Below are 18,545 nucleotides of genomic sequence, written 5' to 3' on the forward strand. Positions count from 1 at the left end.
TATTTACAGTCGTGTTTTGCAAAGTATAAAGAACTATGTGTTTGTTTTCCATTGTTGGAGAGTTTTATCCGAGTTGATCACAGTTGCTGCCTCTCGCTCCCCAAGTCAAGTCATTGGATCTATAACAAAACAATAAACTGCAGGTGCTGGAGATCTGAATCCCAGAAACAAAGTGCTGGAGAAACTCAGCAGTTCTGAGGGCATCGGTGAAGAGAAAAATAATGTTACATTTCAATTTCAGTGACTCTTCGTCTGAACGGACAAATGGTCATGAGACTTGGAGTTTCCAATGTTTTATTCCCCTCAGAGATGCTGCTGGACCTGCAGTTCTGCAGCACTGTGCTTTCTATAGTGAACTTTATTTACAAAACCGATCAGAAAAATACTAATCTCCAAAAGTGAAAGGTTCATTGCAAACGTGAGCATAGTTTCCACACTTGAGTTACACAAGCACGTCTCGGTTTAAAAACAAGATTTAACTCTCAATAATATTCCATCTCAAAATTAGCCAAGTTACACCAGTAATAAAGCTCCTCCACCCAATGAGGCACTTCAGCACAATATCCTGCAGTGTTACACACAGCCACCTTTACCAAAGAATGATCACATGTCACAAAATTGAAGGACAAGAGCATGTCTCTTTAAAGGAGCTGAAGTCAAACTCAGTTTTTGGAAGGATTTTTATTAAACCTGATTGAACATTTAAATCTCAGAGTATAATCTTTGCTTTTTTAAACAAAGTGTGTGGGAAACATCCCACATCTTGCTAAAGGTTCAGTTCAGTCTGATACATAGAGCCAAAGGTCAAGCAAACATCACACTTTCCATTCACTTCTACAAAGGGCTGACATCACATTTCTTCAGGATTTAAAGTATTTTATAAATTGTTTGTAAAATCATTTGTCACGTTAAAGAACTGAACAATAAACGTCATTGTATGCAATAAGAGTGAAGCCTGTGACAGCAGATTTAGCTATGGAGGGTAGTGTATGTGCTTTCTAAATTCTGGGTGCACTTTGGGAGACTGCTCCCAGATGGTGATAGTGAGCATATTTGGAATGCACTGTTTAGATTTTGGAATCCTTGGGAGAGAATCTGTGATTTCACTAATACTTGGCTTGCGTTGTTGGTGTATAGTAAGCAATTCATAAAGTTACTTATGTATTGTTGTTGACTACCTGAATGGTATTCAAATCTGCCAGGTTGCCTTCAATAGTGTGAATGCATCTATTGTAAATGTTTGGAGTATTCCAGAATTGCCCAGTGCTTGGCAAATTCAGGGGGGACAAAAAAATCACATTGAGTAATTTGAAATTAAGAATCCAAGAGGATGTAACCACTGAAGTATTCAATTCAAATAGTTAAATGGAGTGCTCACATTTAAAATACCTGTTATCCATAGGAATGGATGGACCGACAGAATTGGGACCAAATTCCTGGCTGGGGAGTGTGAAATGTGCTTTGATAAAGTCACCTGCATTTACCGACAATAATTGGCAAGATCGGAAATTTAAAAACAAATCGAGCTTCATTGCTGCTCCACTCGGTTCACAAGCTCTGTGAAAAAAATAACAATGTTCAGGTTTATTGCATACACTCTGAAACACGTGTTCCTTCTACAGATCCTGCAAGTTTCCCCAATGAGTAGAGTCCATCCAAATGATGTTGCTAACTTTGGCCAACTCATTTCTTTCCGAGCCTCTATAACCTGAAGAGTGACCAGAAGCAATTACTCCACATATGTGGGAACATTACCAACGAGGATTTTTTTCTTTCAGAATTGACTTCCATATATTCAAAGTCCAGAAAAAATAAAAAGCTTGTTACCTTTTATAGAGGAATGATTCAGTGGGAGTAAAACGCTAACCTTTTCTTGCTTAATAATCAAGCTACCTAAATTTTAAAAATGAACACTTCTTAATAGTTCGCAAGATCCTAATGAAATATTTTATGTGAAACAAATCACATGATACATAGTTATTCAGGTAACAAAACAAGTTTGTTCATTGAAGAACCCAGAGGAAAAGGTCATGAAACAATGTGAGTTTGATATACCTCAATCATCATTTCACGTGCATTCTCTGAATAAATTCTCCTTTTCCTCCTCAAAGTATTCAACTTCTTGAATAATTGAGAGAATGAAGTCACAGTTGTACAACACAAAATCAGACCCTTCAGTCCAACTTGCCAATGCTGACCAGATATCCAAAATTAATCTAGTCCCATTTGCCAGCATTTGTTCCATATCCATCTTAAACCCTTTCTACTGATTTAGTTTATTTTACTTTATCAGCACTTGAAATACTGACATTTTTTTTCTCCCAACATTGGTTAAAGAAGTTATAAGTTCATTCATCCAAGTTAATTTTGTAATCTTTCACAAAGAAAAAAGTGAGAACAACATATAGCTCAGTGCAAAACAAAATACTGCAGCTGTGCAATATCTGGGAACACTGTAAAGGTGAGGCACTAATACTGCACAAGTTTGTCAGCATGGTTTCAATTACTGACAATAATTTAGTCATGACTTAGCCTTCCCATAGTTAAGGTAAATGTGAGATATCTGAATTTCATGAATTGGTTCCTATTGCACTTTGATCAATAAAAGTTATTCTTGGTTTAAACTTCTCAAAAGAGAAAGTGACGACCAAAGAAGCTGGATATCAGAGTCGAAAAGTGTCATGCTGGAAAAGCACAGCAAGTCAGGCAGCATCCAAGAAGCAGGAGCGTTGATGTTTCAGGCATAAGCCCTTCATCAGGAATCACAGGCTTCAGAAAAATAACTGGCATAGACTTATGCCAATACATTTGTAGAATGGTCAGATTAGAGACTAATTTCAGATTTGGTACCATTCAGTGCAACATTTCAGTATGATATTTACATATGTACCTAAAAGAGAAGTTGTCTAAAATTACAAGCTCTAGGATGATTATAGGATTAAACCTGGAAATAAAGCTGGTGACCCAGAATGGCAAAGTGAAGTCCCATCAGTATCGCCTTGGGCAGTGTCAAGTAAGAATTTGAGAGCAGAGTTGCCACTTTGGTGTAACCTGCAGTCTGGCCAAATTGCAGCAAAAATCTGTTCAATTTTATCTGCAAACTATTGAATGCAAAATCCTCCTTGCACAATAATGAGGCAGCATTTTGGGATGTCATTTTTAAAATATATTATTTTCAAAGTTACTCACAATTAAGAGTGGTCACTTGGTGCTGTCTGCATAACACAGTACGAAAAGGAATTAATAGAAAAAACATTATAACCCAAATTCAGAGTCACTAATTCATTGATATTGCATGGGTCCAGCATTTATAAGTAATCAATTTTTTAAAATAAATATAGATACATTTACTAACTATATTGGAGTACAGTCAAGTTTCTTACTGAACAGTGACAGGATTGGACAGAGTCCACATGGATTTAAGAGAGGCGAATCATACTTAGCAAATCTACTGAAAGAATCTACAGAGTCGAATATTAAAGTAAGAAATTGCAGGATATTTAGAAAAGCTTATCATTAAACATGGTAGACTGGGTTTTGTGAAAGAGAAACTATATTTGACAAATTTGCGACAGTTCATTGAGGACATAACAAGCAGGGCTGATAAAGGGCAATCCAATGATGTTCTGTATTTGGATTTTGAAAATGCAAATGATAAGGTGCTACATAAAAGTTAATTGCACAATTTAGGAGCTCATTGTATCGGCGAAATGTATTAGCATGGACTGAGGATTGGTTAACCTCACTGGCTGTTGCTGAGTCCTCACTTGCAGTGCTTTATACAGTGTTAGCTCCCATATTTAATAAAGGATAAACTAACATCGGAGACCATTCAAAAAAGATTTACTTAGCTGCTCTGAGGACAAAAGGGTTGACCTATCAAGAATAGATAAGCGGGGGTGATCTTATGGAAACAAGATTCTGAGGAGCTTGACAGGGTAGATGTTGACTAGATCTTCTAGCACCAGTGAAGTCTCAAACCAGGGGACATGACAGAAGGGAAAATTCATTTTAGAAAAAGTAAATAATATTTTTCTCTCAGTGAATGGCTAGAATTTTCTCGCCCAAACAATTGTGAAAGTTAAATGTGGGAGGGGAATAGTTGGGTTACTCTTTGGAGGGTTGTTCTGGCTTGTTGGGTTGAAGGGCCTGTTTCCACATAGTAGGGAATCTGTGATTCTGTCTCAAATTATTTTAAAAGAGGGCAGATAGATTTTTGAAATATTGAGCAGTTGAGGGCTATGCGGATCAAGCATAAAAGAGGTGTTGAGATCTGGGTTGACCCAGCCATGATCTGATAGAATGGGGGAACAAGCTGAAGGCGATGAATGCCCTACTCCTGCTCCGATTCCTTGAGGCTCCGTTTCATGTTTTTTTTTGTTTCCAAAGAAGAGTGTGATACAATGTGCTAAAGATCACAGATGTTGTGAAAATGGGGTGTTTATGTACTGGTTCAGATGGTATTGATTCATAAATCACAGCTATACAGTCATGAGTGGGAAGGCAATTCCCTCCAAGAATAAAGGAAATCTACTGCAGTGCTCACACAAAGGGAATTCTTACCCTCAGTAAACTCTCCCATCACATTACCCAACATATCAGCAAAAGCAGGACACACTGCGCATGCTTTAGCCAACATAGTGACCCGCGGGTGATTGATGTCAGCACCGGACCAATGAAAGGACGGTGGGCGGAGCTGGATGACCTAGCGGGATGTTGGTCCTCCAGCCAATCAAAGTAAATGAAGGGCGGAGCTAAACTAAACCATGTGATCACCCCCGCGCCCGGCGCAGAGTCGCCGTAATGAATGCTCGGGAAGTTATGGAGAGAAAGGATACGGTAAGTAAAGAAATAAACAGGGAAACGGGAGAAAAACTGTGTTGCTATGAGCGGAGAGGTTTTACAAACAAATTGTACACGTCGGAAAACACAAATTTGAACGTCTCAGTCCCGTGTTTGCAGTAAATTAGGAATGGCCTCAGTGCGGCTGCACGCCTGAGTGAGCGCCGCCATCTTTATTCGGGACAACGATTCACTGGACACGTGCGGAGCCGCCATATTTGTAGGGGGCAAGGTGCAGCAAGGCGCATGTGCAGCCTTTCTCCAGTATAGAGTCACGGGGATCATAACAACCAATACTGCTCTGATTCACCTCTGGGCTCCCTCATGACCACTTTGTCAATATCTCGCTTCCTCAGTCTCGAAACATGGGTGTATTTTTGGTCTGTTTACTCCTGTATTATTACTTTTATAGACCCTTTGCAAATGAGTTTTTCACTGAGGCCCAGCCCCTGACCATGTACTGCTCTATTATCAGATTACTTTTTTCTTGAATATTTTTGACAGTCAAGAATTCTTTTTTCCAACAAGCAAGTGTATTTTCCTTCCATTTCTGACGATCAAATTCTGCACCATTTTCATTCCCTGTAATCCATTTTGCACTCCCTGAAACATCAACTGTGTTGCTCCTTCCACAGATACCAGTGATTAATGCCAAAGCCCTGTTGCTTGTGGAGAGGGTGATGTTTGACTTTCTTGTACAGCTGCAGTTTGTGTGGTGAAGGTGCTCCCACAATGTGGTTGGGTAAGAGACATTACAGAGTATTCATTACAGCAACAGTGAATATTTGAAGATAATGTCAAAATAAAGAACGGTTTGTAGTTTTATTATCATGCTTATAATTTCTCAAAAATACTATTGAGAACTTTAGACATAAGGCCAGAGATGGAGATATTAGGTCAGGTGACCAAAAGCATTACCAAAAAGCAGGTTTTGAGGGATGTCGCAAAGGTGGAAAGCAGACCTGAGAGGTTTTGGCTGCGAATTTCAGACCAAGCTGCTTCAGGAACTGTAGAAACAGCCACACAGGTGAACTAATGACTTAACAAATGGTTGGGAGTCTTCAAGAAAATGGGTTGTCGAGGTCTCAGTGTGTGTGGTGCAGGGAGCTAGGGATTATCACAGCCAGGAATTAAATCAAGTGTGAGAATTTTAAATTGAGGGACATTGGCCAGGTGCTGGCAGGTGAGACTAGATTGGGTTGGGTTATCTGGTCGGCATGGACGGGTTGGACTGAAGGGTCTGTTTTTTTACTGTACATCTCTCTGGCTGTATGTTGAGTATAATTAGGAGCCTTTTGATGAATCAACAAGCAGAGATTTAGACTTTCTTGAGATTACAGGGAGGTTGAATGTGGCAAGCTGGCCCTGAGTGTGTTTGGAAAATGAAGTCTGGAGATAACACAAGGTGGATGAAAGTATATGAGCTGAGACAAGGGTGGAATCAGCTGGAAATAGTGGTCTTGGAGTGGGACTGAGTTATCACACTCACCTCACCTCGCCTCTGGGATTCAGTTAGTTGCCAGATTGTGAATCAGGGCGGTAACACAATCGGGAGCTGAGTGGCCCTGGTGGAGCCTAAAATGAGTGTCGCTGATCTGACTGTTGCTGAGCAGCTGCTGCTTGGTAGCCCTATTGATGACATCTTCCATCACTTTACTGCTGATCGAGTGTGGACTGATAGATGGAAATTGCCTGGGTTGGATTGCCCTGTGTTTTTGTATTGAACATCCCTGGGCAATGTTCCACATTGTCGGTAGATGCCAGTGCTGGAGCGGTACTTGGCTTGGTGGGTGGCAAGTTCTGGAGCACAAACCATCAGTATTATGGCCAGAATATTGCTCGGGCCCGTAGCCTTTGCACTACTTAACCATTTCTTGATGTTATTCAAACTCAACTGAACTGCTTTAAAACTCACATCTGTGATGTTGGAAACCACTGGAGAAGGCTGAGATGGATCATCACACTTTACACTTCTGGCTGCAGATTGCTGCAAATGCTGTCATCTTATCTGGTGCATGGATGAGTGAGGCCCCTCCATCAGTAAGGGTGGGGATATCTGTGATGTTTCCTCCAGGTAGTTGTTTAATTGCCCATCACCGCTCACAACTGGGTGTGGCAGAACTGCAGAGCTCCGATCTGTTCCATTGGATGGAGGATCACTTAGCTCTGTTACTTGCTGCTGATGCTGTTTGAAATGCAGATAGTCCTGCTTGGTCGCTTCACCAGGCTGGCACTTCATTTTTAAGTCTGCCTGGTGCTGCTCATGGCATGCCCTCCTTTCCTGTCCATTGTGATGGGTGAGTGCGGGATGTACAAACCCATGAGATTACAGATTGTGCTGGAGTACAGTTCTGCTCCTGTTGATGTCCCACAGTGCCTCAGAGATACCCAGTTTGAGATCCTACATCTCTTCAAAGTCTGTCCCATTTAGAACGGTGATAATGTCACTCAACACGATGGAGGTTTATCTCAACTTTAAGGCAAGACTTCTGTCTCCAAAAGGAATGTGTGATGGTCGCTCGTACTGATACTGTCATGGACAGATGTATCTGCAGCTGGTCAATTCATAACAATGAGATCAAGTATGTTTTACACTCTTGTTGGTTCCCTCACCACCTGCTGCAGACTCCGTTGAGCAGCTATATCCTTTAGGACCTGGCCAGCTCAGTCAGTAATTCTATTGCAGAGCTAGTCTCGATTGTGGACATTGAAATCCTGTACCCAGAGTACAATTGACACCATTTTATTGCCTCAGTGCTTCCTCCAAATGTTATTCAACATGAAGGAGAAGTGATTCATCAGCCAAGGGAGGACGGGACGTGGTAATCAGCAGGAGCCATGAGACTTCCTGGACTCCGGAGCCAATGCTGTGTACTCCCAGGGCAAATCCCCCCTGTCTGTACACCACTGTGCCACCACCTCTGCCTGGTCTGTCCTGCCAGTGGGACAGGACATATCCAGAGATTTCAGGAGAAAGTGGAGACTGCAGATGCTGGAGATCAGAGTCAAGAGTTTGGTGCTGGAAAAGCACAGCAGGTCAGGCTGATGAAGGGCTTAGGCTAGAAACGTGGATTCTCCTGCTCGGATGCTACCTGACTGTTGTGCTTTTCCAGCACCACACTCTCGATATCTAGGGATGGTCTTGGTGGTGTCTATTCATTGTTTGTAAGGGATGATTCCATGAGTATGACTATGTCAGGCTGTTCCTTGACTAGTCTGTGAGACAGCTCTGCACATTTTGGCACCAAAAACCCTATGTTAGTGAGGAGGACGTTGCACCATCGAGAGGGCTGATTCTGTGGTTGTAATTTCTGGTGCCTTGTTAGTTGCCAACTGGTCCATCCAGTTTCATTCCTGTGTTGAGACTTTGCAGTGATTAATACAGTGAGTAGCTGGCTGGGCCGCTATCAGGTTGGCAGAATTTTATTCGCCATTGACAATGGTTTCATGGAGATCAGCAGATTCCTAATACGTTTTTTTTCTTGAATTCAGATTCCACCATCTGCCAAGATGGGATTCGAACCAGGACTTCAGCCATTTGTTTTAAAATTCTAGGTAAAAGCTAAATACATCAGGTTTGTTCATTCATTTTAAATATCACTAACCCTGGTTTTGTTTCTTTGTAAAACACTGCCCATCATCCTGTCTCCTCCATCCTCCCTCCAACAACGAGTGAGGAGCACATGGCGTTTCTCTGTCACTAAGACTGAGATAATCCGATCTGCTGTTTCTCTCCCTCCCACTAGCCCACTGAGCCAAACTGACTCACGTGGTGTTCCTGGTTTTGTCCTAAACCTACATCTTTCTCCAGTGTCTTTTGAAGCCTCATCAGAGCTCACCTTGACCCTTTACCCTAATCTCGCTAAACTCACTTTCCAACTCTCTTTCCTCCGCTGCCGCCTCATCACTCACCCCCCCCCCCCCCCCCACACACACACCAATTCATGGATATTGTTCCTTGTTCTGTCTGTTGGTCTTTTATTGGTTATGTCCTTCTCTCCCATTTTGTGAAAAACTGATATTTGACCTCACCGTTGTTGGAAAATCCTGCTCCATCTCCATTCTCCTTTTCCTTTCTGAATTCCTTGCATTTGGTGTCCCTCAACGATCTATCCTTGGTCTCTCCTGTATCTCACGTACATAGTGCCAGGAGGTGATATCATCCAAAAACACTGTGTTAGGTTTGACATGTACACTGACGATGCCCAGCTCGCCCTCCCCATCATCCCTCTCCATTACTCCACTGTTACTCAGTTATCAAACTGCTTATCACATTCCCACTACTCGATTAGCTGTAATTTCAGCCAATGAAACATTGTCATGGTTAAGCCCATTGCCCTACCTTTACCTTTCTGCTGAGCCCCTCCCTCCCACTGGGAACTCTCTGAAGCAGAACGACACTCTTCACAAGATTGCTGTTATATCTGACCCCAAGGTGACCTTCTGATCAGACATCCACACAATCACAACACCAGGAATTCCAATCTCTTAAACGTTGCTTTTCTCCACCTCACCCCAGCTCTATTGTTACTGAAACCCCTTACCCACGTCTGTGTTGCCTTAAACTTGAATCCAAAACAGAATCCTTGATTCCGTGACTCAGAATCTGGTTTCAGACTCCCCTCTCAGTATTTACCTTCAGACACATCCTCTCAGTATTTATCCTGTCAAACCCCTTAAGAATCCCATCTGTCTCAATGAGATCACCTCTCTTTCTCCAAAATCCAGTGAGTAGAGTTCCAAACTTTTCAGCCTTTATCTAAAAGATAATCCTTCCAAACCAGGGATCATCTCATTGAATCTTCCCTGAAATGACTCCAATAAAGTGACACATTTCCTTCTCTAAAGGGACCAAAACTGCTCTCATTACTGCAGATATGGTGGTCTCACCAGCACTTCCATACGTTACTCTCTGGTATATACTCCAAACTCTAATACTGAAAACCTTTGAAAGAAAACATTCAATTCCCCTTCCTGATTCCCTGTTGTAACTGTGTGGTAGCTTTCTGTGTTTCCTGAACAATTACCCCTGGTCCCTTTGTGGTAAAGCTTTCTACAGTTTCCACCATTTAAATAGTACTTTGTTCTTTTATTATCTCTTCCAAAATGAGCGACTTCCCATTTTTCCCAAGTTACACCCCATCTGGCAACTTGTTGCCCCCTTATCCTGTGCATCTCTCTCTTTTCATAATCCTCTTAGACCTTTACAGTTATGCCTTTTCTAGGAGATATACCCCCCCCCCCTTCCCATTCTTCCAAACATTTACTGGGAGCACTGGGCAGTGGGAAGCAGACAGAGTTGCTAACTTTTTAGGGATACGCTTTGGAGTGATTGAGAGGATCTTCCTACCCATTGGTCAGGATGGAGACAACTTGCCCATCGTTAGGCATTAGCCTTTCACACCCATGTCTTATTGATGAGGCAGAGCGGCAGCACGGAATGAAAGAAAAGAAAGTAATTCTTGTTCCCCATATCTCACTGACCCTTGGATCATTTTCTCCAATGTGTCAAAGAACTGCTGTGTTCAGTCACATGAGATCTCAAGTTTGAATCTCCTAGAAACCCACAGATTTCCCTCTGAGTTGACTGCTGATGTCCTCAAGGGTAATATGTACAGTAATCCTGGGCCACGAGGAGGGGATGGTGTGAGTTTCTAACTTGAACTGATAGTGACAGATTTTATAAACTTATATTACAGGATATTACAGGTGGACATTCAGATGGTAATCTCAGTAAATATTCTGCTAAACTCTAATTGAATTACTCAGTATATCAGGATATGGATATTCGCATTGTGTGTGTGTGAGTATTGTGTTCCAGATCAATCCCATTTGCTGCTTAAAAATTCTCCTTTGAATCATCGCATTCTCTCAAAAGGTCTCCCCAAACCTACAATGTGTCATGTAATCCTTTTATGATGACCTGGTGAGTGTAAGGTTTATTATTCGAATGTGTAATTTTTGTATAAGGATTTCTCAGAGAGGGAGCAGAATATTCTTAAAGGGGAGAATAGCCATTTTGAGGGGAGGCTGTTGTTTCTTGGTATCAATGACATAGGAATAGAAGAGTTCACATTATTGGATCATTGGAATCTCTTGTGGGGTAGAATTGACGTCCATCAGAAGGATGGATTGTACTGGCACTGGAAGGGAACAGTTGCTAGTGCTATTCAGGAGGCATTAAACCAGTGAAGGAATGTGGGTAAACCCAGAGAGAGAGTGAGGGAAGAGCTAAGTCTGACACTGGTACAGTTCAGACGTCAAACAGTCGAGGCAGACAAGGGCAAGGCACAGAATGAGCAGTTACACTGCATTTATTTCAACGCAGGAGGCCCGATAGGTCGGGCAGAGGAGCTCAGGGTATGGTTTTGAACATCGCACTGGGATATTAGAGCAATTACAGAGGCATGCCCTAATGATGGATAGGACCAGCAGCTTAATGTTCCAGTGTACAGATGCTATAGCAAAGATAGAAAGGGGGCAACAGAGCAGGGGGGGGGGGGGGAGGTATTTTTGATAAGGGATAACATTACAGCTGGGCTTCAAGAGGGTATTCCTGGGAGTACATCCAGGCAGGTTATACAGGTGGAACTGAGACATAAGAAAGGGATGATCTCCTTATTGGGATGGTACTATTGACCCCCCACCCCCCACTTCCCCAATAGTCAGCAGGGAGTTGAAAAGCAAATTTACTCAGAGATCACTTATCTGTAAAAGCAGTATGGTTGTGTACAAGACTTGATCTTCTTTGTTATTCATTCACAGGATGAGGGTATCACTGACTGGGCCCAAAGGGCAGTAAAGAGTCAACTACATTGCTGTGCGTCTGGAGTCACATGTAGGCCAGACCAGGTAGGGATGGCAGATTCCTTCCCTGAAGGATATTAGCGAATCTGATGAGGTTTTTTTTTTAGCAATAATCAACAATGGATTCATGGTCTTTAATAGATTCTTAATTCCAAATTTTTATTGAATTCACATTCCACTGTCTGCCGTGATGGGATCCAAACCCTGGGCCCCAGAACATTATCTGGGTGTCTGGATTATCCATCTAGTGGTAATCTCACTCGGCCATTTGGCAGGGTGAGTGACTGAGGTATCCGTGGGGCAGCTCATCAGCACCAAAGATCCCATGGTCTCTGTGGAAGATAGAAAGGGCTGGAGAGGGAGATATATCCCTGGTGGTGGGGTCTGACTGTAGGTAGCGGACATAGCAGAGGTTAATGGAGATTAGTGGGTAGCAGGTGAGGACCGGGGATTATATTCTTATTGTGGTTGGAGGGGTGGGGGGGAGGCGGAGGTACAGGAAGTGGAGGATATGCGTTGGAGTGCATTGTTGATCAAGTGGGAGGGAAATCCAGTCCTTGAAAGAGGAAACCTTTCTGGGATGTCCTGGAGTGGATTTGCTTCTCCTGGGAGCAGATATGGCAGAGGCGGAGGAATTGGGAGTACAGGGTAATCAGGAGAGAAAAAAGGGGACTTGAAATATCTCTAGGAAATAGTTTAAGGAGAATCCAAAGAGATTCTACAAATACATTAAGGATAAAATAATACCCAGACAGAGAATAGGACCCCTTAATGATCAACAAGGCCATCTATGGAACAACAGGAGGTGGGAGAAATACTATGCTATTCTATTCTAGAGAGTTTGGGGAAATAAATAGTGATAACTTGAAAAGTGTCTATATTACAGAGGAGGAAGTCCTGGATGTCTTAAACAGTAGCAAGGTGGATAAATCCCTGGGACCTGATCAGGTGTATCCCAGAAATTTGTGGAAAGCTAGGAAGGTGATGGCAGTGCCCCTCCCTGAGGTATTTATATCATTGTTTGTGACAGGTGAGGTGCTGGAAGATGGGTGCCATTATTTAAAAAAGGTGGTAAGGAAAGGCCAGGGAACAAGAGAACAGTCAACCTAACGTCAGTGGTAGGTAAGTTGTTGGAAGGGATTCTGAGGGACAGGATTTACATGTATTTGGAAAGACAAGGATTGATTAGGGCTAGTTAACATGGCTTTGTGTGTGGGAAATTCTCTCTCTCTAACTTGATTGAGTTTCTTTGAAGATGTGACAAAGATGATTGATGAAGGCAGACTGTGGACGTTGTCTCTATGGACATTGAATGATGTTCCACAAAGTAGACTGGTTAGCAAGGTTAGATAACATGAAATGTTGGGAGAACTAGCCATTTGGATACAAAACTGGCTTGAAAGTAGGAGGCAGAGGGTGGTGATGGAGGCTTGCTTTGCGGACTGGAGGCCTGTGAGCAGCATTGTCCTGCTGGAATGGATATTGGGTCCTTAAATAAATGACTTGGATGTGAATATATGAGTTATGGTCAGTGGGTTTACAGGAGACACCAAAATTGGAGGTGTAGTGGACAATGAAGAAGGTTAGTTCAGAATGCAACAGACTCTTGACCAGATGGGCCATTGGAGCGAGGAATGGCAGACCGGGCTCAATTTAGACAAATGTAAGCTGTTGGATTTTGGAAAGGCAAATCAGAGCAGGACTTGTACACTTAATAGTACAGTCCTTGGGAATGTTGCGGAACATAGAGACCATGGAGTGCAGGTTCATTGTTCCTTGAAAGTAGAGTCGCAGGTAGGCAGACTAGTGAAGGTGGTGTTTGGTATGCTTATATTTATTGGTCAATGCATTGACTACAGAAGCTGGGACATCAAATTGTGACTGGACAGGACATTGATTAAGCCATTTCAGGAATTATGTTTTAAGTTTGAAATTCCCTGTTCTGGAAAGGATGTTGTGAATCTTGAAAGAGTTCAGACAAGATTTACAAAGACTTTGATAGGGTTGGAGGATGTGGGATCCAGGGAGAGGGTGAATAGGCTAGGGGTAATTTCCCTAGAGAGTCAAAGACTGAGAGGTGACTTCATGGAGATTTATAAAATCATAAGGAGCACGGATAAGGTGAACAGCCAGGGTCATTTCCCCCCCAGTTATGTGGGTTCAAAACAAGATCACATGGAGTAAAGTTGAGAGGGCAAGGATTTAAAATGGATCTGAGGGGCAAAGTTTTCAAGCTGTGTGTGGTGTATGTGTGGAATGAGCTGCCGGATGAAGTAGTGGAGGCTGATACAATTACAACATTTGAAAGGCATCCGATTGGGTACGTGAATAGGAAGAGTTTCCAATGACACGGACCAATAGCTGGCAAATGGGGCTCCATTTGTTGAGGATTCCTCGTTGTCATGGACAAATTGGACAAAAGGTCTGTTTCTGTGCTGTACATCTCTATGACACTAATAAATGAAAATAAGATGTGTTCCTCTTTTGTGGAGAGCTAGCAGAAGCACAGATAATTGTCCTTGGAGCTGAGAAGGTTAAGCAGTGATTTTGACCAGGTGCAAATTTGTTTCTAGGATATCTAATCTGCAGAGAGAGGGGAATTGTTAACAAAGTCACAATTTTCATAACTATTTTCAGGTAATTGACAAATAATGTGAATATGTGAACATTATTTTATTCAGTAAGTTCTGAGTATCTGGAACAGTCTGAATGGCAGCTGGACACAGACTCAGCAGTTATTCATAAACAGATTTGGAATTTTACTTTTTAAGGGAAGATTTGGGGGGCTATGGGCAAATGGGAAGGGAAATGGGACAGATTTGCAGCATCTCCAGAGGGAGAGGGTACATCCCAAATGGGCTGAATAGCCCCAGCCCCTGTGCTCTGTGATACTGCCCCATTGACTGTGAATGTCGAAGCTCATCCCAGGGCAGAGAAAGGGAGGATCCCACCACTCACCTCACAATGGGCCCCGATGATTGATGTCAGCGCGGGCCAATAGGGGGCAGAGAGCAGTACTGGAAGACCAGGTCGTACCAGTTTGTCCTCCAACCAATCGGAGTGAATGAGGGCATCCTCAAGGCTGGAACTAAAGAAAGGCACATATCGCAGAGATTTGAGATACTGGAGGACATGAGATAGAGAGCGTTCTGTGGCTGGTGAGGAATTCTATAAATAAGGAAGAGTTGTGAGGCTGGATGAAGTGACAGTGATCGGGAGAGTTGTGAGGATGGAGGAATTTAGAGTTAGTGAGGATTAGAGTCATAACGTTATACAGCAAGGAAACAGGCCCTGTGATCCAACCAGTCCATGCCAACCATAATTCCAAACTGAACTAATTATACCTGCCTCTGATTGGTCCACATCCATCCAAATATTTCCTATTTATGTACTTATCTGAATGTCTTTTAAATATTGTAATTGTATTCACAGCTACCACTTCCTCTGGAAGTTCATTCCACGTGTGTAATTTTTAAAAAAAAAACCCTAATGTCTTTCCCCTCAAATCTTTCTCATTTCTTCTCAAAATGAATGCACCCCAGTTTTGAATCCCCCTCTCTCCTGGCTATTCACCTTATCTACACTCTTTCTGATTTTATAAACCTCTAATAAGGTCACCCCTCAACCTCGTGCACGCCAGTGAAAAAAATTCCCAGCCTATCCAGCCTCTCCTTACAACACAATCCCTCCATTCATGGCAACATGCTGGAAAATCTCTTCTGAACCTGCTCCAATTTAATGATATCCTTCCTATAACAGCACCACCTGAACTGGACAGAGTATTCCAGAAGAGGCCTCCCCAACGTGCTGTAAATCCTCAATGCAACGTCCCAACTCCTGGACTCAAAGGTCTGAACAATGAAGGTAAGTGTGCTAAGCACATTCTTAACCACCCTGTCTACATGGAACACACACTTCAAAGACGTGAAGCCCTCGGTCTCTTTGTTCCCATATCACTACTCAAGGCCCTACTTTTATTGAGTGTAAGTCCTACCCTCGTTTATTTTGTCAGGATGTTATATTTTGCATTTATTCCAATCCAAAAAATTTTTGAGTATAAAGGCAGTGGGAGTATAATTAAGAGGGAAATCAGGAGGCAAAAAAGGGGCGTGAGATAGCTTTGGCGAATTGGGTTCAGGATAATCCAAAGGGCTTTTGTAAATACATGAGGAACAAAAGGCTAACTAGGGAGAAAATAGAGACCCTCAAAGATCAGCAAGGCAGCCATTGTGTGGAGCTGCAGGCGATGGGCAGTATAGGAAACAAGTATTTTGCATCAGTGTTTACTGTGAAGAAGTACATGGGAGATATAGAATGTGGAGAAATAAATGGTCACATCTTGAAAAATGTCCATATTACAGAGGAGGAGGAGGTGCTCAATGAGTGGCTAAGGAGCTGGTGCAGGGGAAAAGGAATCACGTTTTTTGGATCATTTTGATCTCCTCTGGAGTAGAGTTGACCTGCATAAGAAGGATGGATTGTACCTGAATTGGAAGGTGTCAAATATCTAGGCAGGGAGACTTGCTAGTGATACTCGGGAGGCATTAAACCAGTGAGGGAGTGGGTGTAAACCCAAGAAGATAGTGAAAATAGAGGTATGTCTGAGGCTGGTACAGTTCAGAAGTCAAATAGTCAAGGCAGGCAAGGGCAAGGCACAGAATGAAGTCGGACTGAGCAGTTGCACTGCATTTACTTCAATAGAAGAGGCCTGACGGGGAAGGCAGATGAGCTCAGGGTATGGTTTTGAACATGGCACTGGGATATTATAGCAATTACAGAGGCATCACTCAGGGATGGATAGGACTGGCAGCTTAATGTTCCCAGGGTATAGATGCTATAGGAAGAATAGAAAGGGGGATAAGAGAGGAGAGGGGAGTGGCATTATTGATTCGGGATAGCATTATGTTTTTGCTTAGGGAAGGTATTCCTGGGAGTATGCCCCGTGAAGTTATTTAGGTGGAACTGGGAAATAAGAAAGGGATGATCACCTTATTGGGGTTTTCTGCATGGATTTCGTCCGGGTGCTCTGGTTTCGTCCCATAGTCCAAAGATGTGTAGGTTGGGTGGATTATCCAGTTTGAATTGCCCACAGTGTTCTGGGATGTGTAGGTTGGGTGGATTGTCCAGGCTGAATTGCCCACAGTGTTCTGGGATGTGTAGGTTGGGTGGATTGTCCAGGCTGAATTGCCCACAGAATTCAGGGATGTACAGGACTGGTGGATTATCCAGGCTGAGTTGCCCACAGTGTTCAGGGATGTGTAGGTTGGCTGGCCCTGGGAAATGCAATGTTACAATGGGAGGTTAGGAGGCTCTCCAGGTCAGTATCAATGTGATGGGCTGAATGACCTGCTTCCACACTGTTGGGAGTCTCTGATAATTCTAATAGTTTTAAAATAGTTACAGAAAATAATATACCAGATCTAAACATTAAGGTTCTGAATTGGACAAAGGCCAATTTTGATGGCACAAGGCAAGAACTTTCATCTGACCCCTCAAGCCTGCTCTACCATTCAATAAGATCAGGCCTGAGATTTTCATGGCCTCAGCTCCACATTCCTGCTCTCTCACTATAACCCTTAATTTTTTTCCTGTTCACAAATCTACATTTTGCCTTAAAGGCATTCAAGTTGATAACGTCAAATGCTGCACTCGGCAGGGAATTCCACAGATTCACAACCCTTTAGCTGAAGAAGCTCCTCCTGAACTCAGTCCTAAATCTGCTCCCCCTTATTTTGAGGTTATGCTCTGTAGTTTGACCCGCCCCCAGTGGAAATAGCCTCCCTGCTTCTGTCTTATCTACTCCCTTCATAATTTTATTGTTTCCTATCCAACTTCCCATTCTTCGAAATTACAATGACTGTTTTCTCAATCTCTCCACATACACCAACCCTCAACTCCTGACTCAAACTAATGACCCTACTCTGTACTCCCTCCAATGCCAGTACATCCTTCCTGATGTAAGGGGACCAAACCTGTACACAGTACTCCAGGTGTGGTCTCCCCAGCACCCTGTACAGCTGCAGCATAACCATCCCTCTAGCAAAGAAGGACAATATTCCCTTCACTGTCTTAATTACCTGCTGCACCTGCAAACCAACTTGCTGTGATTCATGCACAAGGACACCCAGCTCCCTCTGTACCGCAGCGTGCTGCAAGTTTTCACCATTTCATCATCAGTTAGCTGTTAGTCTGACCACATTGGATGACCTCACATTTCCCAACATTGACCTCCATCTGCCAGACCCTTACCCACTCACGTAACTGATCTGTATCCCTGGGCAGACTGACAATGGCCTCTGCAGACATTGCTCTATCTCATCTTTGTATCAAATGTGAACTCTGACACCATACACTTGGTCCTCAACTCCAAAACATTTGTGTAAATTGCAAACAGTTGTAGTGCCAACACTAATCCAAACACCCATTTATCCCCATTCTTTATTTTTTGTTGGTTAACCCATTCTGTATCAATGATAATTACCCATAATGCCATGCATCTTTACCTTATACAGCAGCCTTTTATGTGGCAACTTACAGAATGCCTTCTGGAAATCCAGGTACACCACATCCACCGAGTCCACCTTGTCCAACGCACTCGTCGTATCCTCAAATATTTCCAGTAAATGCGTTAAACTTGACCTGCCTTTCATGAATCCATGCTTTGTCTGCTCAATGAGACAATTTCTACCCGGATATCTCACCACTACTTCCTTGAGAGATTCAACTTCTGTAGGGGAGAAAACGCTTAAGCTAACGGGTCCTTTTTGAAAAATAGTGGCACCCCATTTGCAGCTTCCAGTCTGTCAAATCCATCCCAGAATCCAACAAATTTTATTGAATTTTCACGAGGTCTATTTGTTATTTCCCTCCCCACCTCCCCACCATCTCCTTTAGTC

At 42.8% G+C, this 18,545-nt stretch overlaps 1 long non-coding RNA gene across 3 annotated transcripts in view; it reads left to right on the forward strand.

The window, feature by feature from the left end:
• LOC140484502 (uncharacterized) overlaps positions 1-15,463 on the forward strand; it is a 29,672-nt gene extending 14,209 nt beyond the window's left edge. Inside the window, exons 1-6 of one of the 3 annotated variants that reach the window (XR_011962206.1) lie at positions 4,786-4,839; positions 5,478-5,584; positions 8,335-8,417; positions 10,542-10,641; positions 11,608-11,694; positions 15,409-15,463. This is a non-coding gene — a long non-coding RNA (uncharacterized lncRNA). Of the gene's footprint in view, positions 1-4,785; positions 4,840-5,477; positions 5,585-8,334; positions 8,418-10,541; positions 10,642-11,607; positions 11,695-15,408 lie in introns of those variants that run through there. The other 2 variants (XR_011962208.1, XR_011962207.1) reach the window with 2 other exon arrangements.
• The last annotated feature ends 3,082 nt before the right edge of the window (positions 15,464-18,545 follow it).

The sequence above is a fragment of the Chiloscyllium punctatum genome, chromosome 13 (genome assembly GCF_047496795.1).
Source record: "Chiloscyllium punctatum isolate Juve2018m chromosome 13, sChiPun1.3, whole genome shotgun sequence".
In the NCBI taxonomy this organism is placed as follows: Eukaryota; Metazoa; Chordata; class Chondrichthyes; order Orectolobiformes; family Hemiscylliidae; genus Chiloscyllium; species Chiloscyllium punctatum.